Here is a 20,252-nt window from a genome sequence, read left to right as displayed (position 1 = left end):
TTTGATATACAATGATAAACAACCGAGAAAACCTGGTATTTTAAAGATTCCTGTTGTCATCCTGCTTTCCTCCGATGTTGCATATTTTCCCAAACATCCATTCCAATGGATTTAAGTACCATTCATACCTCGTAATTCTTACACCTACATTTCTAAACCAGATCAGTCTTCTAAGTTCCCATCTCTTACTTAATGGACATCCCCATTTAAATATTCCACAGAGCACCTCTAATTCACACACCAAAGCACTGTGTCGTTCTTCCACAAACTACGTTCCGCTTATTCCTTACCTTGGATAATGATGCATGTACTTACCAGTCACTCAAGGAGGGAACTTAGAAGTGAATCTTCATCTCCTCCCTTTCATCCACTCATCGACAATCAGTCATTCACCAAATCTTATCAAGTATGTCACCTAAATGTCTCTCACATTTATTGCTTTATCTCCATCACCTTGAATGCTGCCCTGGTCAAGGGCCTCATCACGTTATACTTTGACTATCACCAACGTCTACTCATTGCCTCCCTGCTCTGAGATTTGGCCAGGACATCCATATTTGTCCTGATCATTTTCCTGCTGACAATCACCTACGGAATAAGGGAAAGATTTCTTAATATGCTACTAAACCCTTTCTGACCTGGCCCTACTTTTATTTCCATTCTCATTTTCCGCCCTTTCCCTGTGTACGCTGTGCTCCGAGCCAAATTACTTGCAGCGCCGACACTAGCCATCTGCCCCATGGATGTCTCAGACAGTTTTCCTGCCTGGTGTACCTCCCCACCCCTGCCATCTGCAGAGTCCTTGAAGACTCAGATTAAATGTCATATCCTCTGTGAAGCCTCCTCTGCCTCTCTGGGCAGAAGCAAAATGAGGCGCCTCTTCTTCTGAGCAACCAGGTACCCAATAGTACCACGATTGTACACATTTTAATTGTACTGACAGGCTTAAATGTCTGTCACCCCTAATAGATTCAGAGAGCTCCTCCAGGGCAGGGGTGGCTTTATTTTTATTTTCATAGCACCCAGCACAGTGTGTGATGCACAGCAAGTGCTCAATAACTATTGAATGAATAAAACACTGTATTTCCCCACTTTTAATGTTTTGTAAAAATATCTTATAATTGTCTAAGTTAGCACCATGAATTCCATTTGTCAGTCTAGAAATAGAGATGAGAGAGTTTAGGTGTTGCTCGACATGACTTAGGATGAGTCTGGTGGTAAGTCACGGAAGTTGGAGCCAGTAACTGAGGGGAGAAGAAGCAAATGCTTCGTTCCAGGTGGGCGGCAGGGTCATGTTGGAACCACTGCCCCCATGGCCCCCAACAGTGCTCCTTCCAGACAGAGCGCCCCTTCCTCCACCACAGGGCGAAGTGGTCGTGCGGCGCTGCTTTGCCTGGAATGTCTTGAGTCTGAAAAATAATAAGAATACAAGATGTGGGTAATTTCTTTTATTTCTCCCCTTCTCTTGCCTCATGAGTGTCTCCTCTCTTCTCTCCCTGCTTCTAGTTTCCCACAGTCTGCCCCATCACAGAGATCTTTCAAAGTAAGGATCTGATGTGTGACTCTCTTGCTGAACTCTTCAATGAGCCCCCAGCACCTTTGGGGCGCAGTCAAGACGTCTCCTTGGCCCTGTCTACTTCTCCAGTCTCATCTACTACCTCCCCACCCTGCCACTTGTGCGAGGGCTCTGGGCCACCTGGGGATGCCAAAGGACAAGGTATAGCCATTGCCCCCAAGTAGCTCACAACCCAGTGAGAAGACAAGACAGGAATGAATGAATGAATGATTTATTTATTTAGGCCGTGCTGCGCAGCATGTGGGATCATAGTTCCCCGACCAGGGATCAAACCCACGCCCCCTGCATTTGAAGCACGGAGTCTTAATTACTGGCAGGGAAGTCCCAGGAATGAATTATAATTTAATGTAAACCAGTATTGATGGAGATGGGTGAACGAGAGGACAGCCAACCCACCCTGGGGGGTCAGTCAGAGAAGACTGAGCAGGAACCGCCCTCCGTGTTCCACTCAGTATGGAACCACTTGCAATGACCCGTGCTCACTAGGCTTTGAAACAACTGGACCTCATGGTCATCTGTCCTGCTCTCTTTGTTCTGAGGAAATCCTCAAGCCTCCCTTCTTCTAGGAAGGCTGCTCTGCTGTCCCGGCAGCAAGAATCACTCCCTTCTTTATGCTGCCACCAAGCACGAGCTCCGTGTGAACAGGGAGCTAACTGTGTCCTCCGAGGCTAAGAGAGAGTTAGCCATATAGTAGGCATTCAATCAATGTTTGCTAAAACTTAGCTAACCATGCTGTCTTTGGGAGCCAGCAGTGGCCTGATCGTAGCCCTAGTGACTTTCTTTTCACCTGATATCTTCACCTTTCCAGTCTGGACAGTTGCCTGCAAAGGCAGTAGCAACCGGGTCCATTACCAGTGGAATATGGAGGCTGAACTTCCATATCCAGCCAGATTCTTTCCCCCATGAAAACATCACCCAGGAAGGTTATGCTGTCCTTCCAGTGATGCAGGAAATGCTTTTCAGATTTCTCTTTTTGGTGCTTTCTTCAGCATTTATAGCCCTCTGAATAACTATAGTTTTATTTTTCTCTATCTTTTCTTTCTTTTTCTTAATTTTATGGATTAAAAATACTTTACTCAGAATTTATTACAAGTCAAATTTTTAAAACTTTGTGAATAGCTATCATGTATACTATTTAAATTCTATATATTTTCAATGACAGTCCATCTTCATCATTTAAAGGCAAAATATACTGTCTGGAGCTTGCCAAAATCATTTGGACACAAATTTGGTAAACGATAAAGTAGAATAATATAGTTTTTAGTGGAAAAAAAGAAATTGGGCACTAAAGAGAGTTATTTTCTATGACTTGCAAATTGGTTCTGAACACAGTTTCAAAAGATGAGTTCCAAAAATGCATCAAGTAAGTCCTCAACACTGGAATTAGTGTAATTGATTTGTGTAAGCTGATTTTAATGATTTGGAAGAGCAGATAGGGAAAAGCAGATAGTTTTAAACTGAGGGTGTTCTGAAGTTTGGGTATTAGAGGTTGATACATTATGACTATGTTTCCAAACAGAGACAAATATTTATTTGTCTAAGCAGTAATGCAGCCAAATTACAGGTCAGTTAGCATTAGTCTGAGTTCTTAGAGGAAACTGTTTTCATTCATTTCATGGGGCCTAGAAAACCTTTTTTGTAACAGGCCAAGTTGTCTCTGGAATTTTTCTCAACAGCTTTCTGGGGGCACCCACTTCTAGGCCCACCTCCAGGCCCCTTATATGTTTCCACTGCCCTCTGGCTACAATGAACTCAAGCCTGTCCTATTCCCCAAGGGCTCAGACTCCAAAGTTACCATTTTCTCTCAGCACTAAATCAAAACTACCAACTGATTAGGCTGTACACTCCAAGAGGGCAGAAACATTGTTCTGTTTTGTTCATTACTGTATCTCCAGCACCTAGAACAAGGCCTGGAACTTCTTAGACACTCAATGTTGAATGAATGAATAAATCTCTAAATTTGTTAGTCCCAGCTACGTGTTGGGAGAAAAACAACCCATTGAACTAATTTACACTCATCTGTGAATGACCAGGAGTCCCTTATCTCTCCCTAAGGAATTTGCATACTCAAAGGGAAAGCTTGTGAATTCAAATTATTCTCAATGGGAAAACTTCAATAGTGAAGCAAATGGAGAGAAAACATTGGAGGCTAAAGGGTAGGGAGGGGGGAGGGGCAGGGGGAGGGGAGTTATGACTCCAGCAGGCCAGAGCCGCCTAGGAGTTTGCCCCTGAGGCCTTCCGCTTTCCAAGGCCCCTCTAGCTCTGCACCCTTACCACTTTTGAAAGCTTAGAGACTCCTCCATCCTGTCGGACCCGTGATGGGACGAGGAGGGAGATTAAACCAGGGAGGGGCTGCAGGGCTGTTGGTTTCCACCTTGAGCTTTGGCTGTACTATTTTACCATTTCTCATATGTTTCAAAGGGAGGTGTCCTCACTTTCTAGTTAAACAGACAAGGGCACAGGGGGACCTCCTCAGACTCAATACGATTTGTTAATTAAAGGTTAACTAATATATTTTCACTTTATGTAGATGTCATTGTTTTTTTTTAAGCTCATAAATTGACTTGAAATATATGCACATCTGACAATGAGCGGGGTATATTGTAAAGGATAGAGATAATCCCTTTTATGCCACTTTTATGGGCTCTAATATGATCTGTTGCTAGTGATTTCTTTGCAGACATGTGTCCTGTCTTTAACCCCTATGCACCCAGCACACCCCAAAGCATCCCCAACGTGCTTTCACTGAGACACATAAACTTAATGGAAATGTAAACCTAACCTCGGAATTCTGATTCTTGGTTTATGAAATGGACTATAAAAAAGGTAGAAGTTGATTTTAGTGTTTCCTGTTTTCTTAACGTCAGAATTTTCTGTAGTGTCAACCTTCTTTCTGCTGTTTATTTGTAAATCCCTTGAATGAAACATTTACCTCTTTCAAAAGACCATTCAAATATATGATGAAAGAAAGCCCAAACCACGGCATTTCAATCAATGACAGTAAAATGTAACAAATATTTAGAAAATCATTGCTCATGTTAGGAAATAAATGTTTTAGTGATTAAGTCGAGGATAATCAAACTTAGGTATTGAAGAGTTGTAGTAGTAATATAACAAAATAGTTTTGATTAATCTTTGGTTCAACTAGAAGTATCGTGATAGTCTTAGCACTACAGGCGCTGAATGAGGAGAAATTATATTTTGCATAGTTTTGCAATTTTCTGAGTTTATTTTGGAGTCCAATAAGAGCAATTCGCTTTCCTCTGTATCTATTATAGGTCTATGTTTGGTTGATCTACGTTCCTTCCTTGATTTAAAAATAAACGTAATCTTTTACCTAATAAAATCACCTTAAAGTGTACAACAGTTGACGGTTTAAAATAATTATAACTGCTTGGTATCTACACATAAAAGGTGCTTGATAAATGTTTGTTAGATCCAGTTCCTAAAAGGAAAATTGGTAAAAGAGAAATTTCTCCAGGTTTCATATTAATTTTGTACCGAGAAGGGAAATAGAATAAGAGGCTTGGGTAATTGAGGCTAGGAGATCATACAAAAGTGCCATTTTGGCCAAAGAATGATTAAAACACTCTAGTCCTGACATGTTTAAAAATGGTCACACAACCTATTTCTTTGTTTCATAACCATCGCGCTCCCTCTCCCTTTTTTGGCATGGCAACAAATTCAACAAAATCAACGCCATCTAGTTAAACTTTTTGATTTAGTGGTGGGTCCGGCGGTCCTGTCAACGAGGAGGTTAAGACAAGCAACGTGGAGAGGCAGGAGAAATCTATCTGAAATGGAACGTGCCCATTCTAAATAATTTCAGGTGGGAAAATCGTTCCAAGTTGACGGATAATTGCAGAAAGGACGTCCCAACCCCTCGAGCCGGGGCCGTCCGTCCGCGCAGCCTCGGAAGCCCCTCGCCGCGGCCGGGAGGACCGCCGCCGGCCGGGCCGCCGCTTCCTGCCCGCGGGCGGCGCACCCGGACCCCGGGAAGGTGCCGCTTGGGGAAACGTGGCACCGTCTCCAGCCCACGTCCCGGGCGCTGCCGCGCGGCGGCCGAGCGCTCCAGCGAGCCGGGTCGGGAAGGCGGCGCGGCGGCCGCGCACCGGCCCGCGGGGAGAGCCGCCCGCAGCGCCGGCGCCCGCCCGGGAACGGGAAGTGGCGCCCCGCCCGCCCTCGCGGCCCGCGGCCCCGCAGCCCCGCGCCGCCCCCTTTCTCTCGGCCTCTCCCTCGGCCTCCACACCCGGGCCGAATTCTTGCATAAATTATGCCAGGCGCGCCTGACGTCAGGTGGCGGCGCGCGGGCGCGGGCGCGGCGAGGAGGGAGCCGGCGGCGGGCGCGCGCGGCCCCGCGGCCTCGGGCGCGCGCAGGCGTGTCGGGCGCGCGCAGGCGCTGGCGTGCTGGGGCCGCGGCGGCGGCGGCGGCGGCGGCGGCGACGGCGGCGGTGGCGGCGGCGGCGGCGGCGACGGCGGCGGCGGCGGCGGCGGCGGCGCGGGGGTTGAGCCGTGGTAGTGCGGACGCGCTCGTGCTCGGGAACTATCGGATTAAACTTGAATCGAGTGCAATTACACAAAGGAGCGCCGCTGAGGAGGCGACCCGGGGACCCGGAGACCCTGAAACTCGCCAGAGCCGCGTTCGCCCCCGGCCAACTCCGCGCCCGAGGACTCAACCCCCTGGCCGCGGCCGCCGAGCCAACTCCGGAGCCCGCTCTGCGTTTTGTTTCCCCCTCGGCACAGGGCAGCGGAGAAGCCCTCCCGCCCGCCCGACCCGGTAAGCGCGAGAGTTCGCCGGGCGCCCCCAGGAGGGGCGGCGGCGGCAGGAAATCGCTCCGGGCCGGGGCCGGGGCCGCGCGAGGAGTTGGGAGCGAGGAGTTGGGCGTGTGCGGGGCGAGGGGCTAGAGCGGGCGGGGGCCGGGGCCGGTGCTGGAGCGCAGCGCCGCCCGGGCCGTGTCGCCGGCGTCGCCGCCCGCGGGGCCCGAACCCGCGCCCGGAGCGCCGCCCGGCGACCCAACTTTTGCCTGCGTCCGCTGGGCCGGCGGCGGCGGCGGCGCGCGGTCCGGCCGAGGGTCACTTCCTCGCATGTAAATGGCTTTTTGTTGTGCTGCCGGCGTGGGGGGGGACGGGGGACAGGAGGGAGCGTGTCTGCGCGCGGGGGAGCGCGAGCGCGTTTCCTCCCGCCGGCGCCGAGCACGAGTTGCCGGCTCCATTCGAAAGAAAAAGGAAGGAGGAAAAGTTGGGCTGCAACTCCAGTGCGAGTGGGCGATGGGCGCGCGGGCGCGGGGCGGCTGAGCAGCGGAGGCGGCGGCTCGGGGACGGCGGCGACCCCCGCCTCCAGCCCCCGCCCCCCGCCCCGGACCGACCACGCCGCGCTCGCCGGGAGCGGCGGCCGCACCGGCGCGAACAAAGTGCGTCCCTCCTGGCGCGGCGGCGCCGGCCCGCGCGGGGACGGCCACCGGGCGAGGTGGGTCGGCGGCGAGGAAAGTGCGCGGGGCGCCGCGTGGGGCGGGGGCGGCGCGAACACGCGGCGCGGGGGGCGTCCCGAGCCCGGCCCGTGCCGGCCGCGGGCGCGGAGTTGCGAGCCCGGAGCCGGGGGCTCCCGGGGCTCCCCGGCGGCTCCCAAGTGCGCGAGGAGGAGAAGAAAGGGAGCAGGGTCGGGGCGAGCGCGGGGAGGCGCGGCGCGGAGGGAACCCCACCTTGCCGAGCTGGCCGGGCCAACGGCGGCGGCGGCTGCATAATAGCGACTTTAAGCCCCCGGAGGCAGCTCAGCTCCCCCATCCCCGAGTCCTCCGGGGGTCAACGCCGAGGGGGGGTGTCACCAGGTGGCCCCCGGGGTGGCCCGGGTGCGCTCTGCCCCCGCCGAGATCCGCCGTTCGGGGCGTGAACGGCCGAGGTGGCTGGAGGCCAGGCGGTCAGCGGGCAGAGGAAGGAGGGCGGTGGGGGACGCGTTGTTTGTTTGGTTGGCACCGGGGGTGCGGGGGCGCGGGCACCCGGAGGGCTGCGGTGCGGGGCGGTCGCGTCGGCGCGGGGCGAACGCGGCCGGGGGGCGGGGGAGGGCGGCGGATCCCGGGCGCGGGGGGGCGGGGGGTCGGGAGGCTCCGGGGAAGGAGCCGCCGGCCCCGAGCAGCCATCATTACCGAGCCGCCTTTCTCCGGATGGCTGTGCCTCGAGGAGCCCCGCGCCGTGGGAGCGCACCCCGAACTCGCGGCCGCCCGCCCGCCCGCCGGCTTTGTGAGCGCCCCCGTCGAGCGGACGCGCGGGGAGTGCTTCTGCTACCCGGCGGCCGGTTTTCCTGGAGGTCACTTTTAGGGACTGTTCACGCCTCGTTTTTAAACTAGTTTTTTTCCTCCTCTTCCAAACAGACAATGGACAAAAGAAAAGTAGCAACCCACATGGAGAGTTTCCTTTTGAATTGCTAGAATTAGATACACTATCCAGCTCTCCACTTGCTAAGTATACTTTTTAGTTTCCCATTGTATATTATCTAGCCATCGATTTAAAGAACTTATCTTGAAATATGTCCATTCTCTGGGCTTGATTTTTGGGCTGCATTAAATATTTTAACTTATTTCTAAAGGATTATGTGAAGGCCCTGATTTTTATTTTCTGAAAATTCTCATTAAAGCCGTCTTTGCAGTGGGCAGTACCTTTCAAAGAGGTTGAGTGTGTTTTCCCCCCATTTGTCTCCCGATAAGGGGAGGTGGGAGTACTCACTAAAGGTAATAATCAAATAGAAAACAACAACAACAAACCACACAAAACTTATCCTTATTTCCTCACAGATCTAGTCTAACGATGGCCAAAAAAAAAAAAAAAAAAAAATCGTAGTGACTGTGATCTTAGCAGCATGGGAACCTGATTTATCCCAGTTATAATTCCGTTTAGATTGTAGCAATGTGTAAGTAGTAGGTAATTTCTTATTTCAGAAATAACTTGAGCAGTGATTCTGCGAAGTTGAATCCGCCTCCCAGCCCCCAGAGTACATCTGTCGCGGAGTGTTTTTGTCTTGCTGTTGCACAACAGAAGCCCTCCAGTCTTTACCCTAAAATGGCAGCTTTCATTTGACTGGGGCCCATTCATTGACAATGATAATAAAGAGGCTGAAAGCTAGATGCTTGGGGCACGGAGCAGGACTGGGTTTGCCTTTCTAGGTGATAGTAAGTGGGAGACATTTTATGTCTTCCAGATTTGTTCACAGAAAGTTTGTTTTCCCTGAAAAATCTGTTCTGTGGAAAAAAGTTACAAGGTAAACAGAATTTGGAAGTGGAAAGCTGACTTGCAGCAAATTTTAGAAACTAAGTTTTCTTGTTTTGCCAAATAGTGAAATTATGACATCCCCCCCCCCCGCCCTTTTGGTAACCAGCTAAAGGGACATGATGGATTTTTGTGAGGCTTGTAACAGGTGAATTTCATCACCATAACACTCAAGAATTGTTTTCTAGCACTATGGATTTTATTGTTTATAGTCTGTTGATATTTTCTATTTTTTTTCCTCCCTCTGTGCAAGCCAGTAAATTGAAGCTTGACGAATTCTGTTCTAGGTTTTTCAGGATTCAAATGAGTTTCTTGATAAGAAATGAATAATTATAATAAAGGGACTGGTATGTGAATTCCAAACTCTAATTATATTGGTTTAATCAATGAAATTATTTTTATGTCAATTAAAAAAATTGCTTCCTTTTCTTTGTCTTAATTTTGAAAGTCAGGATAGAGAAATGTAGGTCATTTATAGGTGACGGTGATGGTTAAAAACTCAAACATTATTTTCCTCTTTTGAGGAAAAAAAATAGCACTTTTGTTTTTTTTCCCCAAGTTGAGAATACCTAAGTTGAGTTTAAAATAGCAGGTCTAGTAACTTAATTTTGAAGCAGTACTTTCATAGATTCTCCTGTACTTGGTTTAGTTGTTAATCAGTTCGACTTATAGGACTATTTCCAAAACTTTTTTCATGAGCGTCTTACTTTTATTGAGTTAAAATGAATACCATGGGGAGTACCTTTATAAAACTGTATCAAAGAAATGTGACAATTTTTTCTTCATACAGATGCAGTCAGTAATGTATTACCTATTGTATAGTTTTTAGGCAGAAAGGTCAAAAGTAAAAGAATATTTTCGTCTATGAGAAAATACAGTCGGAGTGCTTCTACGTACATGCCGTGTAACCCGTAAGAGCAATCTCAGTGCCGAGTTTAGAGTAGTTATTTCAGACCTAGCCGAAGAGCATTTTATTCCCTGTGCTTGAGAAAGTGTCACCATCCATTTGGTTACTTTTGATTCAGCAATCACTGGCAAGCTTTCGGTGTGTAAAACGACAAATAAGAGGCGGTGCTTTCCCTCACAGAGTTTACCATCTACTAGGAGAGCGCGTTCTATAGGTAACCAAGTACTCATATTTTAACTTTTAAGATCAGCTTTGGATGTGTTGTTATTGTCCATCTTTTATTATCCGTACATGGCCTTTCAGGTTTGATAGTAGTCGCCATGGCCGTCTTATAGACATCTACTATAAATAAGGCATTGCAAGAATAAAAATGCTTAGTCAGGGCTGAGCAAAATGTGTGGCTGCAAAAAAATGACCCTTAAAATTTCAGCTTTGTAATCAAGTGATTTGCTTCCAGTATTCAGATGCTTTCTAGATGTAAACAAACCAGCACTTAGATAGATGCAGGTCACAGAGCTAAATTCACTAAGGTAGATGGGGAAGGAGCATCTGGGGTGATGATGGTGAGATGATGTCGGGAACATGATGGCGCTGTGTGACTCTTTAATTGTCTTGTTCATTCACTCGGACACTTTTGTATATCTTTAAAAGAGTATTCTTTTTATGCCCTTTTAGAAATTCAGAATTTTGTATTGTTATATCTTATCAGGTTTATAAAGCCATTATAGCTTTATCAGTTTGGGAGATAAAATTTTCCTTTTTCTCTGGAGATCTTTATTATTCTGTCCTAGTTTTTTTTTTTTTTTTAAAGAAAACTTTGACATTCAAAGATGATAGATGATGTAAAAATATGAAAGAAATTGGGAGTAAATGATCACTTTTCTATTTCTATCACTTTTCTGTTTTTCTACAAAAAATATGAAGATGTAATGATTTATTTTAATTTGGGTATTACTCAGTTGCACTTATGGCAAAAGCCCATAGCTGATTATGGTGGTAGTTAAGAGCTGGGATGGTAATTAAAAACATTAGTACCGTTCTTTTATATTTTACTTTTATCAATATATTAAAATTCTTAAATGAAACCACACCTGTGTGATAAAAATAATAAATAGAAACAGGAAATCATAATGATATTGTCAAGTAGAAATTCATCTTACAGTCATTAGTAAATCTTTGGATATTTAGAGCATGAGGACCTTGGAGAGCTAGTTGAACTTTCTCATTTTACAGATTGAGGAACTAAAGCCCAGAGGATTAATTAAAGGAGCCGTCTCTGGCTGGCCACCCAGTTACTGCCGGCAGAGCTGCCTTGGTCATGGTTGTCTTCCTGGTGCCTAGCTGGGTGCTCATGCAGGGGAGTGCCGGGTTGGTCTTTGTTGGATGACTGAGCTGCTTCGGGAAGAGACTAGCTCTTCCTCGTATGTTCTGACTCAAAAGCACCTTTTGGCTTAAGCATCCTATAGCCTATGCTCACATAGCTCTTAAGGGTGTTCTTAAGCCAACGGCATTGTATTTGCCTCTGTGTGGTGGTTTGGAGGTTTTTTTGGGGAGGCGGGGAGCGGGGAGGTATGATTATCCATCTAGAGAAATGCAGAGAAAATTATTCTGAGACTTGATTATTGTTTTCATTATAGAAGCACGTATTCATTACCGTAACTAGGTTCCAGTACCTTTAACTAATGTTAGGTGACTGCAAACATAATTGTTTTCTCAGGGAAATATTTTTGGAGGTTTTTGTTTTGTTTTTATTTTGAAAAGTAAAAACTATCTTTTTAAAAATAAAAATAAGGTAGAATAGTAATGAAGAAGCATTACTTGGCAGTAAGAGGCCGATTGGTCCCTGAGCTTGTTTGTTTGTGGCCATGTGGCATCAAAGACACTTTCTTCAGTGGTCCTTTTGACCTTACACCACTGCTGTAGGTGCCAGGCTTGGCTCTAGTGGCTAGTGACTGGGCTGTGATCAGTTTTCCTGTTTCACCTGTTTTCTTGTTCATCGGCTCAAGTGTCTATTGGGTACCTGCTACCTCAAAGGCGCTGCGCTATGCCTGAGTTAGGAATACAGTGGTGCCAGGAGAAGACATAAAAGACCCACGCGAAAAATAGAGCCACCGCAACGTCATAGGTGCTGGGCGGCGGACTGGGAGGAAGGACAGTCACCTGTTAGGAGCGGCTTCAGCGCTGCCGTCCAAGCGATGGTAAGGAGAAAGGGGCAGTGCTAGCCCACCTGGAGGGAGGCAGCGTGTCTGAGGCCCACGGAGAGCAGCTAGATGACACGCAAGAGGCGGGCACAGGCCAGCTTGGGCGGGGCTAACAGGATATGGAATTTGGGATTTAAAAAAAAAGCAGCAGAGCCACTGGTGAGTGTTAAGCCGGGCTTGACATGAGCAGGCTTGTGTTTTGAAGACTGAATTGGTGGGTGGGGCAGAGGAGAGAGAATAGGCTGGGAACCTCGTCCTGCCCGCTATTGCTGTGGTCCACGGGGTGGGAAGGACCAGTGGTTTGGGCTAGACTGGTGGTCGTGGAGATGGAGAAGTGGACAGGTTGGAGAGATATTTAGGAGGCCCAATGACTTGTATTTGAAGACAGATTTGTTCTCAGGGAGAGGAAGGTGTCGGGGAGCGTAGGTTTCTAGTGTATTCGCTGCATGGCCGGCTGGCTGGGGTTGCTGCTCTCCGAGGTAGGGAGCACCTGATCAGGACCTGGTCTGAGGAGGAAGTTCACGAGCTCTTGAAGCATGTGACTGAGGTGGCCGATAGCGGACCGTGAAACTGTTGCTTCAGCCTTCTTTCCATTGCTAGCGGCATTCTAAAACTTCCCAGAATAGTCTGCCAGCTTCCCCCCAAAGATGTCGGTGTATGGCGAGCCCACCAAGGATTGCTGGTGGTGTCAGTGGAAGGGGAGAGAAGAGGGAAACTTTGTTATCTACCTTGATATATGGTACTTTCTTACTTGCTTAATAGGAGTTTGCTTGCTCATACAAGGAAGAGGACCCTCCGGTGAGCAGACTTTGCCACATTTTGTCCTTGTCATGGTTGTCTTCCTGGTGCCGCTTTCTGTTGCTAGTTATGTATTGGGACGAGGTCCTTGGACTCCCGGAAGATAGCTGGTGCTCCCCATGGAGGAAACTGGTCGCATTTTAGGAGCCGGTTGTGGCCAAACATGGGTGTGGTAGAAATGAATACATTACTTAGGTAATTGTGGAGGGAAATACTGTCCTCGGTCAGAACACTTACCTGTTCTGGGGGAGGAACTATGTATAAACTACCTTAATATATCTTAACAGTCACTTTGTTCAATTATTATAAAAAGTGGATGATAGAGCGCGATTGGTCGCAAGTGAGAGATGCTAATTGATAAATCCAGAAAAGCTTCCAAGTTGCTGACTTTAATATTATATGAGAAAAAGTATGAAAACCCTGAACATTTATCTTTTTTTTTTTGTTTTTTTTTTTTGTTTTTTTAAGAATAAATGGTCAGTTTTATTGGGCTCAGACTAAGAATCCATGGGTCTTGAGGACCTCTGTGAATTTGTCAGTTTTCTTGTCTATGTTCTTTTCGGCCTGCTTCCGTAGCCTCATGAGCTGCTGCTTTTTCGGGTAGTGGATCTTGGCCTTCTCCTTTCTCTTCTCCTCCAGTGTAGCCGTTACTGCCTGGTACTTCCGCTAACCTCATGAGCCAGGCGCCCTACGTAGGCAAACTGGGAGTGGGGTAGAGGGAGAAACGAAGCTGTAAGAAAACGAGGCCAGGGTGACTAGGGGAGGGGCATTGACATCCCGTCCTAGAGGATCCCAGTCCAGCCATACAACTTTTCAGCAAGCCTGCGCTCAAGAGACACAGCCACCCCTGGCAGGGCTCTCTGCTCCTCCTGGCATCAGCTGAGCCATTGGCTTTATCGGCACTGCCCACAGTGGCATCCGCAGACCATCGTGAGAAAAAGCCATCATCTGCTGAACATTTATCTTGAAACAGTTTTTTTGTTTGTTTATTTTGTTTTTTGTATCTTTGTTTCTGCCAGTTTGTATAGTAACGATGTTACCCATTTATTTATTTTTAATTTATTTTTTTGTTTTTTTGTTTTTTGCGGTACGCGGGCCTCTCACTGTTGTGGCCTCTCCCGTTGCAGAGCACAGGCTCCGGACGCACAGGCTCAGCGGCCATGGCTCACGGGCCCACCCGCTCTGCGATATGTGGGATCTTCCCGGACCTGGGCACGAACCTGCGTCCCCTGCATTGGCAGGCATTGGCAGGCGGACTCCCAACCACTTTGCCACCAGGGAAGCCCTTATTTTTAAATTTTTAAAAAAAGTTTATTTATTTTTGGCTGCGTTGGGTCTTCATTGCTATGTGCAGGCTTTCTCTAGCTGCGGCAAGTGGGGGCTACTCTTCGTTGCGGTGTGCGGGCTTCTCGTTGCGGTGGCTTCTCTTGTTGCGGAGCACGGGCTCTAGGCGCGCGGGCTTCAGTAATTGTGGTTCGCGGGCTCAGTAGTTGTGGCTCGGGGGCTCTAGAGCACGGGCTCAGTCGTTGTGGCGCGTGGACTTAGTTGCTCCACAGCCTGTGGGATCTTCCCGGACCAGGGCTCGAACCCGTGTTCCCTGCATTGGCAGGCAGATTCTTAATCACTGCGCCACCAGGGAAGCCCTACCCGTTTATTTTTGTTATAGGTCAGACATTGATCTTCGTGTGCAGGGAGAACCTTCCTGGGGCTCTCTGTCTTTGGTTGGGGCTCTATTTCAAAGGTGCTCTGTTTGACATTGGTCCTCATAGGCCTTTTTGGTGTCCTTGTGACTTGATCGAGTCCACCAGGGCCCTCCCTGACTTCCTCAGGGTGGGCACGATTGTGTGGCTTTGCAGATTTTTCAGGCGCTTACGTTAGCTGTAGGGGCATGCTACATCTGAAAGGTTTACTCTCACTTCTAGTGGTTTTGAGGGATTATTTGGATACGTCTAAAATTTAAGGGTAGTAATGTTCCCATGTGGTGACATAGTAGGAAAGCTGGGCTCTTCTGTCCACACTTTCTCTTTTTGTGCCTACTGTACTCATGGGGCGCATACATCTTGGTATATCTTGACCCCTAAGACAATTGGGTTCCATGCCTTTCACCCTAATGCCCTTCCTCTCCCACGGAGATGAGGAGAGCAGTTGTTCTTGTGGAGGTTTTATTCCGTGGTGGCCGAGAGTTGTGGCGTCAGAAGGATCAGCTAGTGAATCAGAAAAATAGGAACAATAATACTCTCAACCAGCCGGCGTTACTAACGGCAGAAGATTGCATGAGGTATCCCACCTAAAGCACTTGGTATAGCGTAAGGCATATTTATTGAGTAGTTACTAGCTAACTGGTAGTCATTGAACTTATCAAACCATGTGTCTTGGTTTTAATTTAAAAAGTCCCCGGATCCTAAATCATGACTGGCCAAGCATGAGAGGCCTGCAGTGGATCCTGGCTGCACGGTTTTCACCTTTCCTCAGAAGTCGACATCAGAATTAACATGGGTGTGTGCCTGTATCCAGGCACAGAACTAGATGTTATTCACCTAGTCCTCTCATTGACTACGCAGAGGCGGCTCGGATACTCCAGACACTAGAAATGGCACATCTGAAGGAGCAGTTGCTTTCTGGCTACAGAGCTACCCGTCTGCTGGCTGAGCTGTGGCTGTCTTACCAGGGAACCCGTCAGTCCTGTTTTCCCCAAACCTGCAGTTCTCCGTAGTCGGTGGGAGATGTTAGCCTGGGTAAACAGTGGTGGGCATCTTCCATCCGTTCTGGAGCGTTAGAACCTTCCAGTATAGACTGGAGAGGTACACGGTGTTCTCAAAATCTGTAACTCTAGGTCCTCAAGTCTCTGAACGTCGGGGCCGGTCCTTTTCCCCCAAATTCTGTGCCTTGCTTAAGGAACGGACAAGAAGCTATCTAAAATGGGTAGATTTGGGGTGGGATCTGGGATAGGAGTAGCAAGGAGAAAGCGAAAAGGTTCCCTGCCTCTGCAAAGGTGAGGCTGTGGGGCAGCTTCCTTGGAATCCCGCTGCTCTCCAGATTGGCATGACAGTGGGAGAGATGGAACGAAGACAGCTTTTGTTTTGTTTTATCCTATTTTATTTTCACTGAAAAGAGACTAAAGGGAAAATGAAATGGGACAGAGTAGAAACAGTTGACAGACATGAGCCTGTGGAAGTTCCCCGTATTCTTCCGTCCTTACTGCAAGGTTGAAAAATTGGAGAAGCTGCTGCTGCCTTTTTTTTTTAAATTTTTTTAATAATTTATTTATTTAATTTTACTTTTGGCTGCGTTGGGTCTTCGTTGCTGCACGGACTTTCTCTAGTTGCAGCGAGCGGGGGATACTCGTTATTGTGGTGCGCGGGCTTCAGTAGTCGTAGCACGCGGGCTCAGTAGTTGTGGCTTGCGGGTCCGCGTCATGTGGGATCTTCCCGGAACAGGGCTCGAACCCATTTCTTTTTTTTTTTTTCTGCGGTATGCGGACCTCTCACTGTTGTGGCCTCTCCCATTGCGGAGCACAGGCTCCAGACGCGCAGACTCAGTGGCCACGGCTCACGGGCCCAGCCGCTCAGTGGCATGTGGGATCTTCCCAGACCGGGGCACGAACCCGCGTCCCCTGCATCGGCAGGCGGGCTCTCAACCACTGCGCCGCCAGGGAAGCCCTCGAACCCATTTCTTGAATAACAGTGACTCTAAGGGCTTGATCTCAGTAGCTACCACATGCGGAGCGTAGGCTTTATTTGAGTTTGCATTTTGCTAACCTGTTTACTTACGTGGACTGTTGGTCACTGACTACCAAAGTAGGATTAATCAAATCGCTGAGGTAGGAGCAACAATTGCCATTATGTAGGTGAGGAAATGGAGTTTTAGAGATTGTTTAATAAATTTGCCCAAGAATACGGCTATTAATGGTGGAGTTGGGACTCAAATCAGGACAAGCTTATTTAAGACCATGTAGCATTAACCTCTCTGCAGAAGTTGCCTTGGAGGCTCCCATCAGAATGACCTTGGCCTTAGAAGCATCTGTCTCAAGGCTTACACACCTGTGCTTTCAAGGCCCACCTCTGGGAGTGACGTTGAACGGCCCAGAGCTGCCCGTGAACGCATTAGCGTCAGGGAGGCTTCTTTTCCTCACAAGTCATACCTTATCGATTGCAAACACTTTCTACCGAAAAGACACTCACTTATTGTAAGACTTACTAGTGTTCTACCCTGTTTTTATCAGTCCAAGACGTGGCCAACATCAGAGTATTCCACTTGCTACAGAATTGGCTGTCCTCAGAGTTTCTTCCCGGGGTTTATCCAAGGTGTATTAGTTCATGGAGCACCTTTGTCTCACTGCAGAGGACTTGAGTTGCTCAGGAAAGAAGACAGGATGTTCCCTAAGCTCCCAGCCGTAGCACTCGCTCTTGGTAAATACTTAACCTAGTCAACAGCCAGACTCAAGGAAGTACTTGCACACCGCTTCTGCTCATATGCAGGACGACGCGCCGTCCCCTGCAGCTGCACACTGCCTGGTGTCAGTAGGTCTCAGATTCAGATGTATAAAGCAGTAGGTAGGCTCATATGTTATGGGGTGGATGTGTGTTCCTTTTTCAGGGGATTTAAAAACAAAAAAACAAAAAAACGATAGTATCCCAAATCCTAATACTCCTTTGCGTCTTAGAACTATTCTATGGTGACATATCTAGATTCTGTATATGTTTATGGGTTTTATTCCTTCACAACTGAACGGATAGTTGTCCAGCTTAAGTACAGTAAATCTCTTGTTAAAACTTGAAGTTTTGCTATTTCTGGTGCACTTGAAATTTTAACTTTTTTCTGATTGTGTTAAGTTTCAGAGAGCTAGGTTTATCACCAGAATTGGCATTTTAAGTTTTCCATTTTCCCCTCTCATTAAAAAACAAAAAATAAAAATCTAGGCTGGTGTTTGAAGCAAAGTTCAAGTTTATAGGGAACTTCGTGGCTGCTGTGGGCTGTTGAGAGCCGTTTCGTTTAGCTGCTGGGGTCAAGCAAGATAAAGAGAACCCTGTCTCATGTGCTGTCACATACTTAGTAGGGATGCAATAAAATGACGCAATCAGGTAATTTCCCACATGGTTCAGCCCATGGGTGGTGACACGGCTGTACCTGAATTGCGGGCAGGCAGGCAGTGTCACCGTGGAGTACCTGGGAAACGTGGTGTTTGTCTTGGTGTGAACGAAAGGTGATGTACTGCCCGAGGATCTGCATGAAAGCCCAGCTTTACTGGTGGATTGGTGACATAGGGGACCGACTGTCAGTCGCTTGTTGTAGCTCAGGCTCTTCAGAACTTGAAGAAATGCCCACATAGGGACTTCCCTGGTGGCGCAGTGGTTAAGAATCCACCTGACAGTGCAGGGGACACAGGTTCGAGCCCTGGTCCTGGAAGATCCCACATGCCGTGGAGCAACTAAGCCTGTGCACTCCAACTACTGAGTCTGTGCTCTAGAGCCCGTGAGCCACAACTACTGAGCCCATGTGCCACAACTACTGAAGCCCACGTGCCTAGAGCTGTGCTCTGCAACAAGAGAAGCCACCGCAATGAGAAGCCTGTGCATCGCAAAGAATAGTAGCCCCTGCTTGCCGCAACTAGAGAAAGCCCGCACACAGCAACGAAGACCCAATGCAGCCATAAATAAATAAATAAATTTTAAAGAAAAAGAAATGCCCACATCGTCAGCATTATCCTTTATGGATCACCACCACCATAATAACAACATTCAGAATAGTAATATCTTCACTTGGCAAACCTGAAAACGACTCGATTACCTGCACCTCTTCTAAAACAGACTGCTTGAGCCAGCTGTTGAATTTAGTAAGTGATCTGATTTGCTTTGCCTGCCAGCTCCAGGCTAGAGGTAAGAAAACGGGTCTTTTTATTCAAAGCATTACAGCATTAATTTATATCCTTATTAAATTTTCTTGTGTTTGTCTCTTCCAATATTCTATTTTGTGAAAGGAACCCCAGCTTTCCCTTTTCGCACTGTTTTGAGATAGTTGCATAGACTATATGCTGGTCCTTCATTCCTGGGCAGAAAAGCTAACAGTATGTAGTGGTTTCTGGGGGAAGAGGGAGCAGCTGCTGCGAGCCTGGCCTCTGCCTCTGTCCTGTAGCTTTTCAGCAATTGTCTCCGCTCCCCGCCCTTCCACCCATCCAGGATTCAGAGGTACAAGGTGGTTTCGCAGAAATAATGCATCGATTGGTCTTTAAGGAAGAGTAGAATGGTGAGCTGGATGATGTAGCTTTTTCATCTGTTTTCTCCAAGGGACCTGTAAAACGGGTCTGTTTACGTGACTTTGAGGATCTTATATAATTATTTAAAAAGTCCATCTGGTAAAATTAGAATAACTAATAAAATAGATATTTATTGGGGCCTTAGAATGAACACAGTCACCTGAGGTGCTTGTTAAAAATGCATATTCTGGGATTTCCCTGGGGGTCCAGTGATTAGAACTTGGTGCTCTCACTGCCAAGGCCACAGCTTCAATCCCCGGTCGGGGAACCGAGATCCCACAAGCCTCGCAGCGCGGCCAAACAAACAAATGCAGATTCCCTACGCCAGTTTTTTTCCTAAATTAAAATCTCTGTGATGAGAACCTGCTGTATAAAAAAATAAATAGAATAAAATTCAAAAGAAAAAAATCTCTGTGGACCATCTAGAGTCTGAATTTTTATCTAGGTGCTTCTGATACATTCTAAAAGGCCACACGTTTAGACCAGTATGTTATTTATACAGTGAACGTACCATGGAAATACAAAACAGTTCAGAAAAATGGTAACATATATTTTTACAATATATTTTGGAATTTCGCAAGTAATGTTATTCTCTTACACGTAAATGAATGAAATGTAGTTGCTGTTTGAGATACCAGTTATATAAAAGGTAAAGATGGACACATGGTTGAGCTTGGAAGTATAGTCCACTTCAAAGGTGGCGGTAAACAGGTCAGAGAGCAGCATGGGTTGTATTTGTTAAATTTTATTTTTTCTGCCACAGAATAATGAAAAACTTGTCTTATGTGCGGTTCTAGTCTATGTGGTATGAAAAGTGAGTGGATTTAGGGGACTTCCCTGGCGATCCTGTGGTTAAGACTCCAGGCTTCCAGTGCAGGGCATGCGGGTTCGATTCCTGGCCGGGGAACTAAGACTCCCGGATGCTGCATGATGCGGCCAAAAAAAAATTAAATTAAAAAAAAATAATAATAAAAAAGAAGTGTTAGTGGATTTAATAGGCAGCAGTAACTGTTAGGGGCACCCGTTCCAAGCGGTGTTGTCTCCAAGGGCAGGTCAGACAAGTAAAGCGAGAGTGGCAGGGAGTTTGGTGGGTGGACTCGGCGGCGTCCTTCTCCGTGAGAGCCGGGTGTTCTGCGGAAGGTGATGGGAAGCGGCATACGGGCTCTGTCCTCAGGTCTCCGTCTCCCTTCCTTTCCGATTCATTCCTCACTGGCTGTGCCGGCCTCTTGCCCTGTCGTCTCCCCGGCCTGGACCGTGGCT

This window comes from Grampus griseus (assembly GCF_964374135.1).
Source record: "Grampus griseus genome assembly, chromosome: 17".
Classification (NCBI taxonomy): Eukaryota; Metazoa; Chordata; class Mammalia; order Artiodactyla; family Delphinidae; genus Grampus; species Grampus griseus.
The sequence above is the reverse complement of the archived record's forward strand: the minus strand, read 5'-3'. Positions refer to the sequence as shown.